This window comes from Saccopteryx bilineata, chromosome 7, assembly GCF_036850765.1.
Source record: "Saccopteryx bilineata isolate mSacBil1 chromosome 7, mSacBil1_pri_phased_curated, whole genome shotgun sequence".
NCBI lineage: Eukaryota > Metazoa > Chordata > Mammalia > Chiroptera > Emballonuridae > Saccopteryx > Saccopteryx bilineata.
Genome location: NC_089496.1, coordinates 9,692,004 through 9,712,206, shown reverse-complemented (window position 1 = coordinate 9,712,206; position 20,203 = coordinate 9,692,004).

Sequence of the window (20,203 nt, the reverse complement as noted above, 5' to 3'; positions counted from 1 at the left end):
CCCCAAGCCAGAGGCAGATTAAGGTCAGTTGAGGCCCAGGGAACAGAAGAAAATATTGATCCCCTTTAAAAAAAGAGAAAGACAAGGAAAAAAATACATATTAACCATATTTTTAAATAAATCAAAAACATGTACTATTAATGTTAAAATTGCACATATGAAATCAAATTTGGTATCATTAGAAAAAAGTGTAAAGTTTGGATTTTATGAGTCCTTCCAATGTGGGAGCCCAAGGTACGCACCTGGTGTGCCAGCTGTTAAATCCTCCTCTGCCCCCCACCCTCGTGTCCCCCCTTACACCCCCTTCTTTATACTCCCTCCCCCTCTTCCCTCTGAGATTTCCTGTCCTGTTTTCTTTATCTCTGTGTTATGTATATATAATTCCACTATTCCCTTCACCTTCTCTGATCCCATCCCCTTATCCCCCTTCCTTCTGACAGCTGTCCCTCTGCTCCCTGTGACACCGCCTCTTCCTGTATTCTGTCCCTCAGTTCACTTTGTTCATTAGATTCCACATATAAGTGAGATCATATGATATTTTTCTTTCTTTGTCTGGCTTATTTTACTTAGCATGATAATCTCTAGGTCCATCTAAGCCATCGCAAAAGGTAAGATTTCCTTCTTTTTCATGGCCACATAGTATTTCATTGTGCATATGTACCACTGCTTTTTAATCCACTCATCCACTGATGGACACTTGGGCTGTTTCCAGATCTTGACTACTGTAAACAAGGCTGCCATAAACATAGGGGTGCATTTCTTCTTTTGAATCAGTGTTTTGGTGTTCTTAGGGTATATTCCTAAAAATAGGATAGCTGGGTCAAAAGGCATTTCCATTTTTACTTTTTTGAGGAAACACCATACTCTTTTCCACAGTGGCTGCACCAGTCTGCATTCCCACCAGCAGTGCAGGAGGGTTCTCTTTTCTCCACATCCTCGCCAGCACTTATTCTGTGTTGATTTGTTGATGAGCGTCATTCTGACTGCTGTGAAGTGGTATCTCACTGTGGTTTTAATTTGCATTTTAAATCATTTTAAAAGTAGATTTGAGCTAGTAATTCCTTAAACATTTACATTAGTTGCAATTCTAATATTATCATAATATCCAAATACTCATTTGCAGAATTAAATAATTTACAAATTAATATGATCTCAATTTCTTAAAACATTTTCTCCCAACCATCTTTGTTTTCATAGCTTAGCTCTGGTAACACCAGTCACTCTCGGGGATTCATCAGCGTGAGTCCAGCAGTGCTCACTAGGCCCACACGGTCAGGGTGTGGCCATGTGAAGGAAGGTCTCTGGCTCTGCACAGGAATGGTGGCACTGGTCTGGAGTGTCTGGAAAATTGCCCCCCACCCCCACCTGCCAAAAGTCAGACAACTCAGGTTTTCCCGAGAGAATGCCTAGGCCTCCTGAAGAATATTCTGCCCGGGGCCACCAGGCTGGCAATACTAAGGAACATAAGCTCAGCCAGTTAGGGCTGCCAGAGACAGGCCTGTGCAGCTGTGGTTCCCCTGATGGGGCCGGTGGGTCTCCTAATTGGGGCAGGGCCACTCTGGCCAGCAGGTGGCTCTGCTGCTATAGCCCTGCAGGGCAGCAACTTAGCCAGCCTGTCTACTTGGTGGGATGGGGCGGGTGGCTGGGGAGAGAGAGCAGTCTCCTCTCTCTCCCTGGTGCACAGGGGAACCTGCTGTGCCTGAGTGGCAGGGCGCTCCTTCTGTGGGGCACTCGGATGCTACAGTGGCAGCTGGTGCTCCAGGCCAGCAGGAGGCTGGTCTTCCCTGGTAGTGGGGCTGGCCCTCCCCAGCCCACACTGCGTGGGGAGGAGACCTGGTCTCTGTCCCAGCGGCACACAGCCATCTTGAATTCTCCTTAGGTTTCTCCTCAAGATTCCTGCAAGGAAGTCCATACCCATGGCTCATGCAGCAGCCTCCTCTGCAGGCTCTGACCCCTGGAGAGTGGGGCTTCTGCAGTCCCCCTCTGCCAATGCAGATTGACGGGAGTATTCATCTCAGGATAGAGGACATCTGTGAGCAGTGTGGAAGAGGGGCCCAGCACAGAGACCTGCTAGTTATCCCCAACTCCTTTCTCTATCCCTACCCCACCCCAGCCTATAGCCCGATCTGTTCTTTTAAGACTCCAGTCCCCTGACCCGACTGCCTCCACCACCAGATCCTGTGAAGGATATCCTTCAAGAGGGCACCTGGGTCTCTAGCAGTCTCCTCTCTCTCCCTGGTGGACAGGATCACCACTGTTCTCAATCTCCAGATGTTATGTGAGTATTTCCTCTCGGCTCTGTTGTTCTGTGCCATGGAGCCAGGCCACTGGGGTGGGTTGAGACCCTACTTTCCTCAGGGGGGACCTTTGCAGCTGAGATATAGATACTCATCATAACACGTGGGCACAGGGCCAGCCCTCATCTTGTCTCTCCGCCCTTCCTACCAGTCTTGACGTGCCTTTTGTAAATTCTTGGCTATAAGGCTTCTGTTTAATGTTATTCCTATGTGGTGGCGCTTGGTTATAAACGTGCCAATATTCATGTTGCACTTTGTTCACGGATTCAAATTTAGTGAGCCACAGAACACACTGAACTTGCCTCTGTACTGTCCACATCTCGACTGGCATGGCCTTGGGCTGCTCCGCTGTATACATGGTGTTACGTCATCATCTGCGCATGTTCACATGCTGCCACATCATCCTACAGAAACTGGGAGGGTTTTCCTTTTATTTGGTGCAGATTTCACATTTCTATCGTCTTTTGTTGCTTTCCTGTGACCGGTCAAAAGTGCACCATGACTTTACGGACACATTGTATTTCCACTGAACACAGTATTATCAGATAGGCATTTGGAAAACAGGGAAATATTTTGTCAAACAGACATGGAAATAAACTGCGTACTATAGACTCCTCCAGGATTTGAAGGTCTCTAATAAGATCTGCTACAAAACAATACAAAACACTTTTTTTCATTTGCTATACTTATTTAATGAGAGGCTCCATTCCCCTAGACACCTACAAGGACCCAGAGAGTTTAACAGGTTTTTGCAAGTATTCTCCTCTCTTTTTCTCTTTTCCACCTCATCTCTTCTCTATTACTCTGAGCTTTAAGAATCTGGTGAGAGTAGAGAAAAAGGTGGTGGTGGGGGTAGGGGGAGAAGTAGGTGAAAAAAAGAATAAAGAAAGAGAAAAATGGAAAGAGTAAAAGTGTGAACAAATGTAGAGCACATGGATACACAAGAGCTGTGTTCTGGAACCGTGGTCCCCTGGAGAGGGAAGACTTGGAGGTAAAACTGCTGCAAGAGGTCATGGGTGGTCATTGATCTACCGGAAGTCTTTTGCTAAAAAATGCTCTCCTAACATCTAATGACATGGTCACAGTTATCACTGGTAGTTTGCAGAGAACAGCTAGGGAGGAGTTGGTATTTTGATCATCCTCTCTCAGAAATGCCCTGAGATTGTTATGCAAATGATTCTTCATTTCCCTAGAGTTTTGGAAGGAGTCAAGAGAGAACCATCAAGACCTACTGACCTGACCTGCACTTATATAACTACAGAGCCCACTTCAATGGTTCTTTAGAATAATTTAATTATGAAAAAACATAAGTATGTATATGTAGCTAGCGGTGCACTAAACATATAATGTATGGTTTAAAGAAGAATAAAACAAACACATGTTCACTGTAATATATATTCTTGATATAACATTATCCTTGGAGCCCTCCATATGCCTGTCTCTGACCACTGAGCTCTCCTCCCCTCCAGAGCAAACCAGGATCTTTTGTTAATTTACCATACATGTACATATCCTTTATGTATATCTTTTCAGTTGTTTATATTTTTGAAATAATACATGGCTTCTCACTGCATGTGTTTTTCTATGACTTGCCTTTGTTCTTATTCTATATTGCAAGATTTATTCGTGTTGACATGTGTAGATCTTGTTCATTTATTTTCTCCACTGAATTTTAATCCATTGTATGATGTATCATAATTTTTGTAGTCATTCTTTGTTGCTGAACATTTCTTTCTTTCTTTTTTTATTTTTCCAAAGTTAGAAGCGGGGAGGCAGAATCCCACATGCACCTGACAGGGATGCACCCAGCATGTCCACCAGGGGGCGATGCTCTGCCCATCTGGGGCGTCTCTCTGTTTTGGCCGGAACCATTCATGCACCTGAAGCAGAGGTCATGGAGCCATCCTCAGTGCCTGGGCCAACTTTGCTCCAATGGAGCCTTGGCTGCGGGAGGGGAACAGAGAGACAGAGAGGAAGGAGAGGGGGAAGAGTAGAGAAACAGATGGATGCTTCTCCTGTGTGCCCTGGCCGGGAATTGAACTGAGGACTTTCACATGCCAGGCCAACGCTCGCTCTACTGCTGAGCCTACTGGCCAGGGTCCATTGCTGAACATTTCAATCATTTCCCCTTCTTTTTTCAATACCGCTATGCATATGCTCATTGTGCGCATACACTTGGGGATAGAATTATTGAGCATATTCACATCTCGATGTGAAATAGTTCTTCAGGGTAGCTGTAACTACTTGTATTCCTGCCAGCATTTCATAAACCTTACAGTTTATTCATGTCCTCAAGAATACTTGGTTTTGTTAAATTGTAGCCAATTTTCAGCAAGCAACAAAGTTTACCCTGTGATCAGCTGCTGGGAGGCAGAGCTCGTGGAATTTTTATTTTATTCTTGAAGAACATCTTTGTGAGTCAGGACAAGCTCAGACCCAGCCACTGTGGTATAGTGTCCTACTTTAGGAAATATTGTCTGAGAAAATGTTTCCCTAAGCTCTGTATGCTTGAAGCTGAAAGAGTCACTGGTCCATCCTGTGCAGGTGTCTGGACTCGTCAGGGCCCCCTGTGGAATGGAGGACGCCCTCTGACCGTGCGAGCTGCCCTGACCGCCAGGGGAGGCTGTGCCAACCTGCCTTCATCCGCCCTCCCGTCTGGCGTGTGGAGGCGGAGCTGATCTCCTCATGCTGAGGAAGCCCCTTGGTTCCGGGACAGTTAGTGTGGCACTGGTGTGAGACTCCAGGGGCACCTCTTAAAAAGAGAAATTGAGGGCCTTATGCCCAGTGAGGAAACTTGAAATCTCACACAGCTAACTGGAAAATAAGAACCGTGATTATATTTATATTGCAAGCTTATTAAACAGATGATGCCAAATCCATATTATTTAGTGACAATAAAAACCCTCCTCATCCTCCTGTTTCATATTAAACCTAATTAAACTTCTCTGACAATCCGTACACTAACCCAGCTTTCTTATTACTAGCCAGCCTTATATCTCACAATTTGCTCCAAAATTTCACTGTGTCTTGTCAGTCTGGTGTTCTCAAAGCCTTATGGATATGTGAAGGTTTTATTGTTACATGTCCCTTTCTTTGGAATGACCTCTACTCACTTCTTTCTCAATATAATTCGTCTAAGGCAGGGGTTGGGAACCTATGGCTCGCGAGCCAGATGTGGCTCGTTTGATGGCTGCATCTGGCTTGCAGACAAATCTTTAATAAAAAAAAAATAATAATGTTAAAAATATAAAACATTCTCATGTATTACAATCCATTCATTTCCTACTGCTCATGTTCATGGTTGCAGTGGCTGGAGCCAATCACAGCTGTCCTCCAGGACAACACCAAATTTTTATTGGATAATGCGTAACATACACAGATCGTTGTATGGCTCTCACGGAATTACGTTTTAAAATATGTGGTGTTCATGACTCTCTCAGCCAAAAAGTTTCCCGACCCCTGGTCTAAGATTATACTTAAAATTGTACCTTTAATCACTGTAGCTATAAGCCTATACCAGACTTGCTAGGAATTCAGGTTTTATAAAGACATCCCTTTTCTAGAAATTTACATTTGTTTGTGGTGAATTATAAAATATTTATTAGACTCCAAGTAAACAATAGCTCATATAAAACTCCTAGAGGTCAAACTGCATTTCCAACCCCCCCCCCCATCGGTTGACCGTGGCCCATGTGGCTTTGCCAGTGATTTGTTGCTGCTCTCCCCAGGGGTGCAACTGGACATGAAATGTCACTGCCAACTCTACTGGGAGTACCAGCAAGTCTTCAAGCCTGTGGCTCACCTAAACTTCAGTCACCCCTTCCTGACTCCCTAGCGTCGTGCTCCTCAGATCCTGATGAAAACTTCTGCCGGGAGCCTCCTCCAGTCCTGTGGCCTTCCGTGAAAGCAGGAGGCTCTGTCCATCAGCAAAGGCTCTCTCTAAAAGAAATCAAACACAAATTGAGGTGGGGCTTAATTAAGTAAGCAAATAAGGTAAGTAAATAAATAAAATATTCACTTATACGACTATGAATTCTAAATATGACGAAGACTGAGCAAATTCAGAGCCAGGGTCTCTAACAAGGTTTTCAGTCTCAGACTCTCTATCTCTGAGCTCTGCTTCCCTCTATGTGATGACTTCATTAATATGCAAGTTTTCTCAAATGGCAGGAAAGATGACTACTCTCAGCCTCAGGTCAATATTGCCATAATTTATGAACCTAAAGAAAGAAAACCTCTCTTTTCCCAGTGTGTCTAATCTCATGAAGGACTCAGACAGGTCCATCCCTTGGACTATTATATTCATTGATTAGGAAGGTAGGTTATTGTGATGAACTAGTCTAGATATGAGGCCCAGCGCTGTGGCAAGGAGGAGAGAGAAGTATATGATTGACAGCCCCCCATCAGAACCACACTGAATGGAAGAGAAATATTTCCCCAATGGAAATAGCAATGACAAAGCATGAATACATTTTCATATACACACACAGAGTGTCCACTAGGCCCTCTAAAGAAAATCATTTAGGGGTCCTACACAGAGGACTTTCATGGCCACATGTATAAAAGCTCTCTAACTGCTCTTTTTTTATGGAGCAAACTTGTTAAGCTTTTAGTTTCTAAATCTTCTCTCAGTTCCAGAATGTCTGCTTAAAGAGGTTCTGGAATTAATGCACAATGTGCCTAGATCTTGGCACTAAGTGTAGTTTGGTGGTCCAGCTTCCCCTGCTGAGTGTCAGGCCTGGGAACAGCAAACTTCACACACTTCTAATCTGATTGACCAGATAGGCTTTTATGCCTTTATGTCTCAGTGATCAAGCTGTCAGTGCTTTTTCTCCAAGGAGGGCCCTAACTACAGATGTGTGCATGGAGTAGAGGTGCCCTAAACCCAGCACTGACACCCAAAGCGGAACTTTGGAAATGAATGATGCCTTCTTCAATCTGTTCAGTCTGTTCAATCTGATCTCTAAGATCTAAGACTCCAAAAAGTTCCAATATTATTTCCCCAGGGCCCATTCAGGTCCCTCCTGTATTGTTATGTTTTCCTTGTCTATATCAGTCTACACTGGTATACTCTTGCTCTGAACTGTTAGTCACTTGTGGTCTACAATTCAGAATATCTATGCAACACACTTCAACAAGAGTGTGTAGTTACAAAATGATCAAGATCTTTTACTTACTACATGCATACTGTTGCATTTGATGTATATTTTTAAACAGTCAGACAGACTCCCACATGCGCCCAACCAGGATCCACCCGGCATGTCCACCAGGGGGCGATGCTCTGCCCATCTGGGGCTTTGCTCTGTTGCGACCAGAGCCATTCTAGCACCTGAGGCAGAGGCCACAGAGCCATCCTCAGTGCCCGGGCCAACTTTGCTCCAGTGGAGCCTCGGCTACAGGAGGGGAAGAGAGAGACAGAGAGGAAGGAGAGAGGGAGGGTGGAGAAGCAGATGGGCACTTCTGTGTGCCCTGGCCGAGAATCGAACTCGGGACTCCTGCATGCCAGGCTGATGCTCTACCACTGAGCCAACCTGCCAGGGCCTATAGATTTTCTTTTTTTGAGATCACAAAGTTCAAATAGTTCAGGAAATAATTCTATTTAATTTTTTTCCTGATAGATAATCTCCCTGCAACACTTTTATTTTTCTTCAGCTTTCATGGAGTAAAACATTTATTGATACTTTTAATGTTTCTCAAATTGTTTCTGATAAATTGACAATTAATTTTGCAATATGTCTCTCAGAAATATTCCAAAGAAATGCTTACTATATTTTCTTTTTTGGAGATTTACAAGTTATGTTAGCATAATGAAGATTCTGAATGTGTCTGCACTAAAGAAAGCTGCTTAACTTCCAAATGTATTTGACCAGAAGTTGTTTTTATATGAAATATCTATTAAAATCATGTGAACCTAGTGCTTGAGGAACATAGTATGGGAAATGCTGGCTCATTAAGCAATATGAACTTCCTTTAATAAGACAATGGCATCCCTGAAATATTTTTTCAGAAGATAGTTACTTCACTCAAGATGGAAAGAAAAAGAATAAAGTGTCAGGATGATGCAAGAAAAGGGACATTTACCTGAGAGATCTGTCATCTGGGACCTATCACAGCACACTCAATGTACTACTTTCACTCCTAAAGTCTATTGCCTTATTACATTTTCCTTTGGTTTATTTCTTATATACTTTTAATTTGCTATTGGTTTGTATTTTCTGAATTTAGTTTGTTTTCAATTCATCCATTCATTTACTCAAAAAAAGTTTATTGTAAACATTATGTATAGGTTCTGTGCTAGATGTAGGAATGAAAAATTAAAAATAAATATATGAACAATACCTTTAATTTTCCAGCCCACTGGGAATTTCAGTTGAGTATGCAAGCTGTAACAAAGAGTCATAAGGGAGTGTTATCTCAAGCCTGGATGATCACTTAAGTTTTCTTAAGAGAAATCACATCAAAGACTTGGATGAAGGAGTAATGTTGAGGTTACCACATGTCAGGAGCAATGTTCCAAGTAGAGAAAATGACACGTGTTGTCCTGATTGGAGAAGAGAGAAACATACCAGGTAAAAACATATGAAACTAAGCATATAGTATGGCTACAGCGTAGAAGAAGTTTGGGGAGAGAAACAGTGGACACATGAAACAGGAGCTTGTGGGAGCCTTGCAAGCCATTTTAACAAGTTTGGACATGGCCAAGTATGTGCTTTAGAAAGCTAACCTGACTACAGTGTGAGTAGGAAAGAGAGAAGGCAAAGCAAGGAGATCAGAGTGGAGTCTGTGTAATAACCCAGAGGATGGGTTTTTTTTAACTTCAATGTAAAAGTTCCTCAAATTGGAGCAACTCCTCCATAAGATACTCTGGCAGCTGACCCATGCTCTCTTTGGCTTTCTGTAGCTTCAGCTAATGGGGTCACGAGGAAAGACAGAAAGCATGGTCAACAGAAATGGGCAACGGAACCACCACACATTGTCTATGTTGAAGATGCAGCAAGTGGTTGACTTATAGAACAAGTAGTTATAACTTGATAGGTCATAACTTGACCTATTTTAGCTTGGCTATTTTATGTTCCATAGTCTGATGTAGTTGTTCTCAAACATTACTAGGCTGATATCAGCATTGCTTGTCAAATTCAGACTGATGGGCTCCACTTGCAGAGTGTCTGATTCAGTAGGTCTGAATGAGATCTAAGAATGTGCATTTATAACAAGGACTGAGGTGACTGATGCTGCTGCTGGCCCAGGGACCAGACTCTGAGAATGTTAGTGTAAGGCAATCGTTTGAGAAGGAAGAAAAATAATGTAATTTTTTTTCTGGAGGAAATAACTTCTCTCATTTTATTTTTTTTATTAATTTAGTATGTGAAGTCATTTTAAAATTTTCACATCTGTATACTGCAAAAACACCAAAATGGAAACAATGACTAAGAAACTACAGTATAATTTTGTTTTATTATAGATATGAGAAATAAATAGAGACTCAAAGAACATTTTCAAAATACTATCTATGCTGATTCTTCTTTTTTTGAAAAATTTTCTTCTAGTTCAAATAAGGAAAGACACCATGTTTTTAGAACAAGGCATATACAATGGAGAGTAAATGATAATCTGAAGGTTCACTACTGTTGATGACTTAGAAAAGGTTGTCCACCATAATCACTGCAATGGTATGTCCAACCCACGTTTCTCTCTGCAATGAGTCTAAAACTCGTGTCAAATCCAGTGCCTGGGGCTGTCTCATAACTCAGAGTCAGAATCAAGCACATCTGACTCTGATCATGCTAATGCATTGTTCTTTATGTGGCATTATTTTTCTTTAAATTCTCTGGGAACCTTGCTTAGTTTACACTAGACCCTTTTTCTTCAAGCAAAATGTTACCAAGAAAATTTGATTTTATAATCAAACCTGATGTGTTTCTCTAATGCACAGCATCTTTTCAAAGTTCTTATTAACAAAATCTACTTCTTTTTTTAACTGTGCATGGTTTAATGCCATCAAATATAACCTAGGACAAGTATTTAGTGTTTTTGTCAAATATAAAATAGCTCTCATCCTTTAAGAAAAATTGAGTCCTACGATGTCAAAGGTCTTAATATTATTCTTTCTGTTATTATGTTAACATTTCTTTGCCAACTGGTAAAAAGTGTCATATAGAGATAGCAAAAAATTTTCATATTGAGTAATTTAAAAAAAATACATTTTTAAAAAAAGTAAGCTTGGCATATTTTCTCCAGTATTATTTTTAGCAGTAACAAAGGGAAATCTACTCAAAGGCTAAAAACATAATAATCATTATATACTTTTATTTCTAAAAATACACTAATAAGAAACATTACTGAAAGTATGAATATAAAAATAACTCTCAAAATGAAACAAAATGATTTGATTTTGAAATTAAGGAACTGGCTGACTTCTCAATTAGAAAAAAAATCTGGCTAGACAGATGGGTTCCAAACTGAGCCCTGACAGTGAATAAGCGGCTTCGTTGGACTGGGCCCACTAGCCACGCTTTGCCCTCTCCTTGTCTGAACCTCATGGCACTTCACCAGGCTTGAATATTCCAGAAATAAGGTGGCTGTTAAATTTGCTTTTGGGAGCATATTAAAAACTGACAGGAAAAGTCAAACAAACTAACACTTTAAATTTACTTATCATTCCAGATTAACTCACCAAACAAGATGAGAACTTTCAATTGATTTCAGATAGTTGCTAGATTTTATCCTTATGAAATTTTTTCCTGAACTGTACATTCTTTTTCAATAAGATGGTCCCTGCCTGCAACAAAATTCCATTATGAAGAAATAATACGGTTTCTACAACCTCACAGTTCTCACTTCCAATGCCCTTATGAACTCTAATTTATCCAAAGAATTTTCAGCATTTTAGGGCAATGAAAATATTTTAAAGATCTATTCAAATTATAGACAAAACCCCTTGGACTTTCTGTAAACTTGTAGAAAGTTATACTGTTCATTATTTAAATCATAAAAAATTGTTTTTAAAATTATGATTTGTGTCAGGAAAAGTTTCTGGAGTACCTAATCACCACTGAAGAAACATTTATAACTACCAGTGCAAGAGATGGTGTTCAATGCTTCTCCACATAGGTTTAGTTTCACTTTAAGTGCATAGGTTGGGAGGATGACACCACGAAGATGGCAATGTACATTGTTCCTAACTTCTTTCCTCCTCACAAGAAGAACAACTGCTAAACAAAACCCCACAGGCTTAAAATGGCATCACTCATGCCAAAAGCCTGCGGTGCAAAACCTAGATTTAATACCTGGTCTAATTGCAATTTCAACTCCCCCAAAAACATAATGTTAATTACCCAGTTTGGAATTTTAGGGCCATGCACCAGTGAGGCGATTTATCACGTGGGTGCTCTCCATCCTCCATGGATGGAAGAGGAAGGCTGCATGATGGAAATCTGTTCCTTCTCTTCACCCAAAGAAAAGATGTTCTGACTGCAAAATAATCTTTCCTTTTTGTGTGCTTATAGCTCCCTTGTCTTACACTTCTTTCTTTTAAAATCTCCCATTTGCTACAACCCCTGGAAGTACCTTTTATTTGCTAGATGAGATGCTTTAATTTGTGAATTGCTTAAAATAGCCAGTTAGAGCTCCAAGTTTACTCAATTGAGTTTTAATTTTTAACAATGCTAATAGCTGTTCAAGAAGAAGACACCACAGAGAATCCTAGGACATGGGGGCAAGGCTGAAGCACCCCCAAAGCCTCAAAACCAAGACAGACTGCATTAGAAGGGAAAGACAAGGGGCTGCACATTGATTGCATTGGCCCTCAGGCCAGAGAGCACCATGTCATGTGGAAGCTCTCCTGAGCCTCCCTTCAGTTTCTCCAGTGAGAAGATAACACAGGTATGGGTGGAGGGTACAGCCCACATTTCACGCAGCATTGGGGGTTGCTTTGCAGGAGCCCCTACTCTGATTTTATATGGAGGGAACTGCAGGGAAATCTGTGGTGCTCAACCCTGGGAATCTGAGTGTGACAGAGGAAAGGGTGCTTCCAACAAGCACCAGATCTTGGCACACTGAGTCCATGCCTGCAGAACCCAGTACTAATCCCAGCCAGTGTCTGCTCATTTGCAGAACCAAGTTGGTATGGGGGCTGGTTGGGAGGGGACTCTGACTGGGAATTCAGTGGGTGTGGATCTACTTAATTCAAATCCTCAAATGAGGAGTTTTGCTAGCCCTAAAGCCAGGTTTGCCCATACCCAAGCAAGGAGATGAATCATAACCCTACCCACTTGGGAGAGTCTCTGCAGGCCCATCTGAGCAGAAAGGCTGGCAACTACTCCTGGAAGGTGTGCGGCCCAGTGGCACTGGAGCCAAGAGGTGGGCAGGCAGAACTGATCACCCCCAGACCAAAGCCATTAATGGTGTGCAACATTTCTCCACTACCCACAGGTGGCGAGATTAATGTACAGCCAAGGCTGGGGGTAGTTCTCAGACTCTCTTGACTAGAGAGCCTGTTTGGGAAACTGAGAGTAACCTGAAGCAACCTCTCCCACCTGTCCAGGCATGGGGGCTGGCACGGAGTTCCATCCACTGTACAGAGTGTCTTCAGGTCCCGTGTGACTAGAATGCTGGAGACAACTTCTGGAAGTTCTGCGACCCAGAACCACTCAGGCGGAGAGGTGTGCTGGCTGAGCCTATAGTTTACAGAGCAAAGCCAATGAGCAGGTTTGTTCAGGGAATATGCAGATTGGCTTGAGTTACGACAACAAACAAAGAACTTTACTGGCTTTAGAACAGCTTCTTTCACTGTGCTCAGGATTTGACAAAAATTCAACATTCATTCATGAGAAAAACTCTTAACAAATGAGGCATAAAGACACATATCTCAACATAATAAAGGCCATATATGGCAAGTTGCAGCTGCCATCAGGTTCAATGGTGAAAGACTGGCTTTTCCTCTCTGGTCAGTAATAAAACAAGTGTGCCTCTTCTTACATTCCTATTCAGTGTAGTCCTAGTTACAGCAACCAGACAAAAATTTTAAAAAAGTTATCAGAATTGGAAAAGAAGAAGTAAAATTTTCTCTATTTGCAAATAGCATGACATCATATACAGAGAATCTTACTCAACTAAAATACTGTTAGAGCTAATCAATATATTCACTAAAGATGAAGAATATAAAATTAACATACAAAAATCAGTAGCAGTTCTATATACTAACAATAAATTTTATAAAGAGCAAATCAATCCTATTCACAATAGCAGCAAAAACAATAAAATACTTTGGAATAAATTTTTAACTAAGGAGGTGCAAGATCTCTACTCTGAAAACCACAGCATGTTGATGAAAGAAATTGAATAAGACACCATGGAAAAGTATTTCATGTTCATGGATTGGAAAAATTAACATTGTTAAGATGTTAATATACCAAAAGCCATCTATAAATTCAGTGCAATCCCTATTAAGATTCCAATGACATTTTTTATAGAAGTAGAAAAAACACTACTAAAATGTATATGGAACAACAAAAATCCCTGAATAGCCTGAGAAATTTTGGGAAAAAAGAACAAAGAACCAATACATTTCTTGACTTTAAGCTATATTATAAAGCAATAGTCATCAAAACAATGTGGTATTGGTATAAAAGCAAACAAACAGGCCAAACAAATAGTATTGAGGGACCAGAAATAAACTCAATAGTATGCGGTCAACTAATATTTTACCAGGAGCCAAAAATCAATGGTTCTAAAATAATTATTTACATGTAAAAGAATCTTACTCATATCTTATACACCATTCACAAAAATTAACTAAAAAATGTAGTAAAGACTCTTAAATGTAAGAGTCTAAACCTATGTAACTCCTAGAAGAAAAGTTAAGAATAAAACTCCTTGACATGGGTCTTGGTAATGACTTTTTGGATATGATACCTAAAGCACAAGCAACAACAATAAAAGCAAACAAAAAACAACAACAAAAAAACAACAAGTGGGACAACATCAAACTAAAATGCTTCTGCACAGCAAAGTCCCCATCCACAAAGACAAAACAACCTATGGAGTAGGTAAAATTCACCAGTGACATCATCTCTTCCTGGGCTTTCTGTTGTTGTTGTGGTGGTGATGGTGGTGGTGGTGGTGGTTGTTGGGAGATTTGTGATTACTAATACAATCCCTTCGCTAGCAATTAGTCTATTCAGATTTTCTATTTCTTCCTATTCAGTCTTGGTAAGTTGTATGTCCTAATAATTTTTTCATTTCTTCTAGATTGTACATTTTGTTGGCATATAGTTTTTCATAGTAGCCTACTATAGTACTTTACAATTCTATGGTATCAGTTGTCTCTTTTTTAATGTACATGTATTGATTTGGGTTCTTTCGCTTTTTTCCTTGATTGGTCAGCAAACTCATTAGTAGAGCCAAATATCAACAGTACAATGATAGAAATTTCTTTTGAGAGCCAATTTTTAAACTTAAACTATATAGGTAGGTACATGCCTTACTGAGTAAGTGCCCGCACGTGGTATTTTGTGGAAGAGCCACACTCAAGGGGCCAAAGAGCCGTATGTGGCTCGCTAGCCACAGTTTTCTGACCAGGGGAATGAACAAACTCTAATTTTGATTAATTTTTATACTGTTTCTTGGTTCTTTATTTTATTTGTTCTCTAATCTTTATTGTTTTCTTTCTGTTAACTTTTGTTTTAGTTTTTTTTCTTTTTCTAGTTTTCAAAGGCATGGGTCAGGGACAGAGAAGAGTGCTGTAAATATCTTGTTTATACCTTTTTCTTGAAAATTTCTTATTTTTTTCTAAAATATTCAAAATAATCATCATCTTTTTGGACAATCTTACAAGATGACAGATTTTACTTTAAATCAATGAACAAAAAATATTAAAAAAGTAAATAATGTTCAAAAACATTTCATTCTATCTCAATGTCTGAACTTAGTCATAAATTTACTACAATCTATATTGATATTCTATTAATGGTTAATATGATTACATGTTTAGCCATTTAGGTTTTTTATAATATTTTGAGTAAATATGTGTTCTAAGTTTAGGATTATTTAATGGTAATGACAATCTGCATACTCTTTTGAGAAATAATTTACATACATTATGTGTAAGTTTAAGATGAACAACATGATGGTTTGATTTACATATATTGTGAAATAACCACCACAATAGGTTCAGCTAATATCCATCTATCCATCCTTTCATAAGTTTAAGGCAGTGGTTCACAAACTTTTTGAAGTTGGGACTCATTTAAAATCCTACAAATAATTATAGGTGCATTATATATGAATTTCTGAGAAATATGTTATAATAATTAAGTCAAATATTAAAGAAAAAAATAAAGTCTAACCATGCTTTTATGGTAATTAAACAAAATAAATATGACAGAATTAAATTTATTCTGACATTAAAAAACATTTTTATGTTATATTTTTCGAGTTATGCTTTTTAGAATTCATAAAAAAGAGGGGTTAAAAAAAAATGACAGAAAAGTTACTTTTTTATATATATAGATACATTCTTAGTAAGATTTAGTAAATTCTGCAGGTCCCAGTGCGAATGTGTTAAGTTTTTTTATTCTTGTGTTTATGAGAAACATGAGTCTGATGTATCCTAGCGATTTCTTCAATGTTTGGGATATATTTGAAAGGCAAACTTTCATTTCCTTGTAAATACATTAAAGAATTCCTCTCTTTTTACTCTTAATTGTGTTGAGTGCAGAAAAGCCCACCATACATATCTTCTTAACTTTACACCAAACAAAGGATAGAAGTTCCTCCAGTCTTTCTGGGGAACATGGGGGGTAGTGTAAACAATCCAGCACCACAGCTTATCAGCCTTTTGCAACCTAATTAGGCAAGTGAGGTGGGGGGTTGGGAAGACTGTCAGCTTACAGCCAATTCCCCACACCTCTGTCCCCCAAAAATCTAAACTCTAAAAATCCTGTTGGTCTTTTGGTCCCTAACAGGCACATATTTCTCTGGAATACCATAGGGCACACCTGGAAATTTTCTAGGGTGCACCAGTGCACCCTGGCACACAGTTTGAGAACCACTGGTTTAAGGTATTTTATGTAAGCCTTATAGTAACCACAAGGGAAAACCCTATAATAATTACACAAAAGAACACAATAAAGATGTTAAGGCATACTGCTACCAAAAGACATAATCAGAACACATAAAAAATACAGCAAGAAACAAAAAGCAATGGATCTACAAAACAACCTGAAAACAATCAACAAAATGGCAACAGCAATCCCTTTAGCAGTAATTACTTTAAATTAAATGGAATAAATTCCTCAATTAAAAGACAAAGAATGGCTGAATGGATAAAAACAAGATCCAAAAATATGCTGCCAAAGTGTTTCACTTTAGCTTTAAAGCAAACATAGACTGAAAGTGAAAAAATGGAAAAATATCATATTTCCCCATGTATAAGACATATCCTTCTTCAAAAAATTTGGGGTCTGAAAACTGGGTGTGTCTTATACAGCGGTTGCAGCATTTCAAATGCCATAGATGGAACTGAGGATGAGGCAATATATAAAGACAGTGATTTGACACCAGACACAGATGAGGACAAGATAATAGATGGGAGTTTTGACAGTGATGAGAAATTGTACAAATTTTATGATGAATAAAACTTGAGCTCAATAACTTTTTTAAAATTTTATTTATTTATTTATTTTCTACAGAGACAAAGAGTGAGTCAGAGAGAGGGATAGACAGGGACAGACAGACAGGAACGGAGAGAGATGAGAAGCATCAATCATTAGTTTTTCATTGCGCGTTGCAACACCTTAGTTGTTCATTGATTGCTTTCTCATATGTGCTTGACCGTGGGCCTTCAGCAGACCAAGTAACCCTTTGCTGGAGCCAGCGACCTTGGGTTCAAGCTGGTAGGCATTTTTTTCTTTTGCTTAAACCAGATGAGCCCATGCTCGAGCTGGCGACTTCATGGTCTGGAACCTGGGCCCTCCGCATCCCAGGCCGACGCGCTGTCCACTGCGCCACCGCCTGGTCAGGCTCAACAACTTTATGTAATACTTTAAAAAAAATTTTTGGGCCCTAAAATTAAGGTGCATCTTATACACTTATATGATACATGGGAGCTTCTTATACGTGGGGAAATACACTATTTCAAGCAAATAGTAAGCAAAACTCAGGGGTACCTGTACCTATACCTATATTAGACAAAGTAGACTTTAAACTAAAAAGGGTAAAAAAAAAAGGGGGAGAGAGAGAAAGGTTATTATATAATGATAGAGATGTCAATCCAGCAAAAAAATAGAATAGTTTTATTTATTTTTTATTTTTATTTTTATTTTTTTTTCTGAAGTCAGAAACAGGGAGGCAGTCAGACAGACTCCCACATGTGCCCAACCAGGATCCACCCGGCATGTCCACTAGGGGGCAATGCTCTGCCCATGGGGCATTGCTCTGTTGCAACCAGAGCCATTCTAGCGCCTGAGGCAGAGGCCATAGAGCTATTCTCAGCGCCTGGGCCATCTTTGCTCCAATGGAGCTTTGGCTGCGGGAGGGGAAGAGAGAGACAGAGAGCAAGAAGAGGGAGAGGGGTGGAGAAGCAGATGGGCACTTCTCCTGTGTGCCCTGGCTGGGAATCAAACCTGGGACTCCTGCACGCCAGGCCAACGCTCTACCACTGAGCCAACCGGCCAGGGCCTAGAATAGTTTTAAATATTTGTACATCCAAAGCACAAACTAACAGAGCTAGAGGGAGAAATAAATGGTAATACAAGAATAGTGGAGTACTTAAATACCCTACTCTCTACAAAAGATAGACCATTTAAACAAAGAATCAATAAGAAAGTATATTTGAAAACATTATATAAATCAAATAAATCTAACAGACATGTAAGAAACATTCTATTTATCAACAGCAGAATATACATTCTTCTCAAGTGTACATGGACCATTTTCTAGGATAGATCTTATGTTAGACCACAAAACAAAACTTAGCAAATTCAAGAAGACTGAAATCATACCTATCTTCTGATCACAATGGCATAAAATGACATCAATAACATGAGGAAATCTAAAAAATTGACAAACACATGGAAATTAAACACTCTCCTAAATATCAATAGACCTAAGAAGAAATTAAAGAGGAAATAAAAATGTCTCGAGACAAATGGAAATGGAAATACAATAAACCAGAACTTGTGGGATGCAGCAAAAGGACAAGTTCATAGCAATAAATGCCTATGTTAAGAAGCTGGAAAGCCTGACTGCCGGGGTCTAGCCCCGGGGGGGATCCAGGGGTCCCACAGGAAGAGACGGCATCGGCGAAATCGAGTGAGAGAGCCGAATTCTTTTCTTTCTCTTTATTCTCTAGTTAGCATTTACTGCCAGGCATCTCCGCCAATGGCTGGTCTAACTTTACTTTTTATGCACACACACTAAGTTACAATCACATGGTATTTTGAATACATCATTGTTTTAGTTTCACTATGGTTACATATTTCTAGATAACAGTTAATTCATATCTATAAGCTACAAATCAGGTGGTAAGTCATTCAAAGTACAGTTATACAATAACTTGAATAGTAATAACAATATTGGTACAAACTTCTAAAAGATTAGTACTAATTAATAACTCTATTTTACTGTTGTTGTGAGTCAAGGGTGCAGAAAGAGATAGCAGACGAAATCATCAAGGACTAGCAAAGGACCACCGCTTGCTCAGGCAAATAGCCTTGAGTTCATGTAGTGTCCTAATTCTTTTTTTCATAAGACTAAAAAAGGCTTGCTATTTAAGAAATTGACATAGTATTAAGAGTAACTTTTACTTAAAGATATATAGAGTGCACCTGCAAGATAGCTTAGTAGCAACATAATATCAGAAGGCATTAATTGCTATTGCTGCTATGAATCCCACCACATTCCTCTCCTTATTCTTGGAAAATACAAAAATCTCATGAGAATGTTTTACTGAGAAAAACCCAGCAACTGCCTTCAGTAACAAAACAAGTCTTTTAACAAAACATTCTTTACTTGCCAGCTGCGCTTCTATCCAAGGCCACGCAACCGGCCACTCCACTACACCTTACCTAAGATTCTAATGTCTAATTAAACTTTGTTCATTTACTATATTCATACACTAGTTAAGTTCTAACTTTATTCTTTCTAACATGATTAATAAGAAGAAATTCTTCTACAAACTTAACCCTTTATGAGGGATATCATGGCCAACCTCTTACGTTTATGAGCCCAGTTCAAGGGGCTTACAGGCTTTTCTGTGGAACTTATACCTTCTGTCTCATTTCCAAAGAAATTACTACGAATCTACAGGGAAAGCACAGTACTATTATCCCTATGCCATAAATAATAGCACACCCCCAGAAAAGGGGGGAATATAAGGCCAGATTAATTCAAAAGATTAAAGGGGGAAGTATCGTTGTGCCTTTCCTTTGCAGTGACTCTGTCAACCAGCAGCCGTTGGTCTTCTCTGCTGTGACTTTGTCAATCAGCAGTTTTTGATTTTCTTCTGCTGTGACCTTGTCAGCCAGCAGTTGTGGGTCTTCTCCTGCTGTGACCTTGTCAGCCAGCAGTTATTGATCAGCTCCCGACACCTGGCCAGGTGGTGGCGCAGTGAATAGGGCATCAGCCCGGGATGTGGAGGACCCAGGTTCAAAACTCTGAGGTCACCAGCTTGAGCGCAGGCTCATCTGGTTTGATCAAAGCTCACTAGCCCAAGGTCGCTGGCTTGAGCAAGGGGTCACTCAGTCTGCTGTAGTTCCCCAGTCAAGGCACATATGAGAAAGCAATCAATGAACAACTAAGGTGTCACAAAGAAGAATTGATGCTTCTCGTCTCTCTCCCTTCCTGTATGTCTGTCCCTCTTTCTGTCTCTGTTACACACACGCACACACACACACACGCTAGAAAAA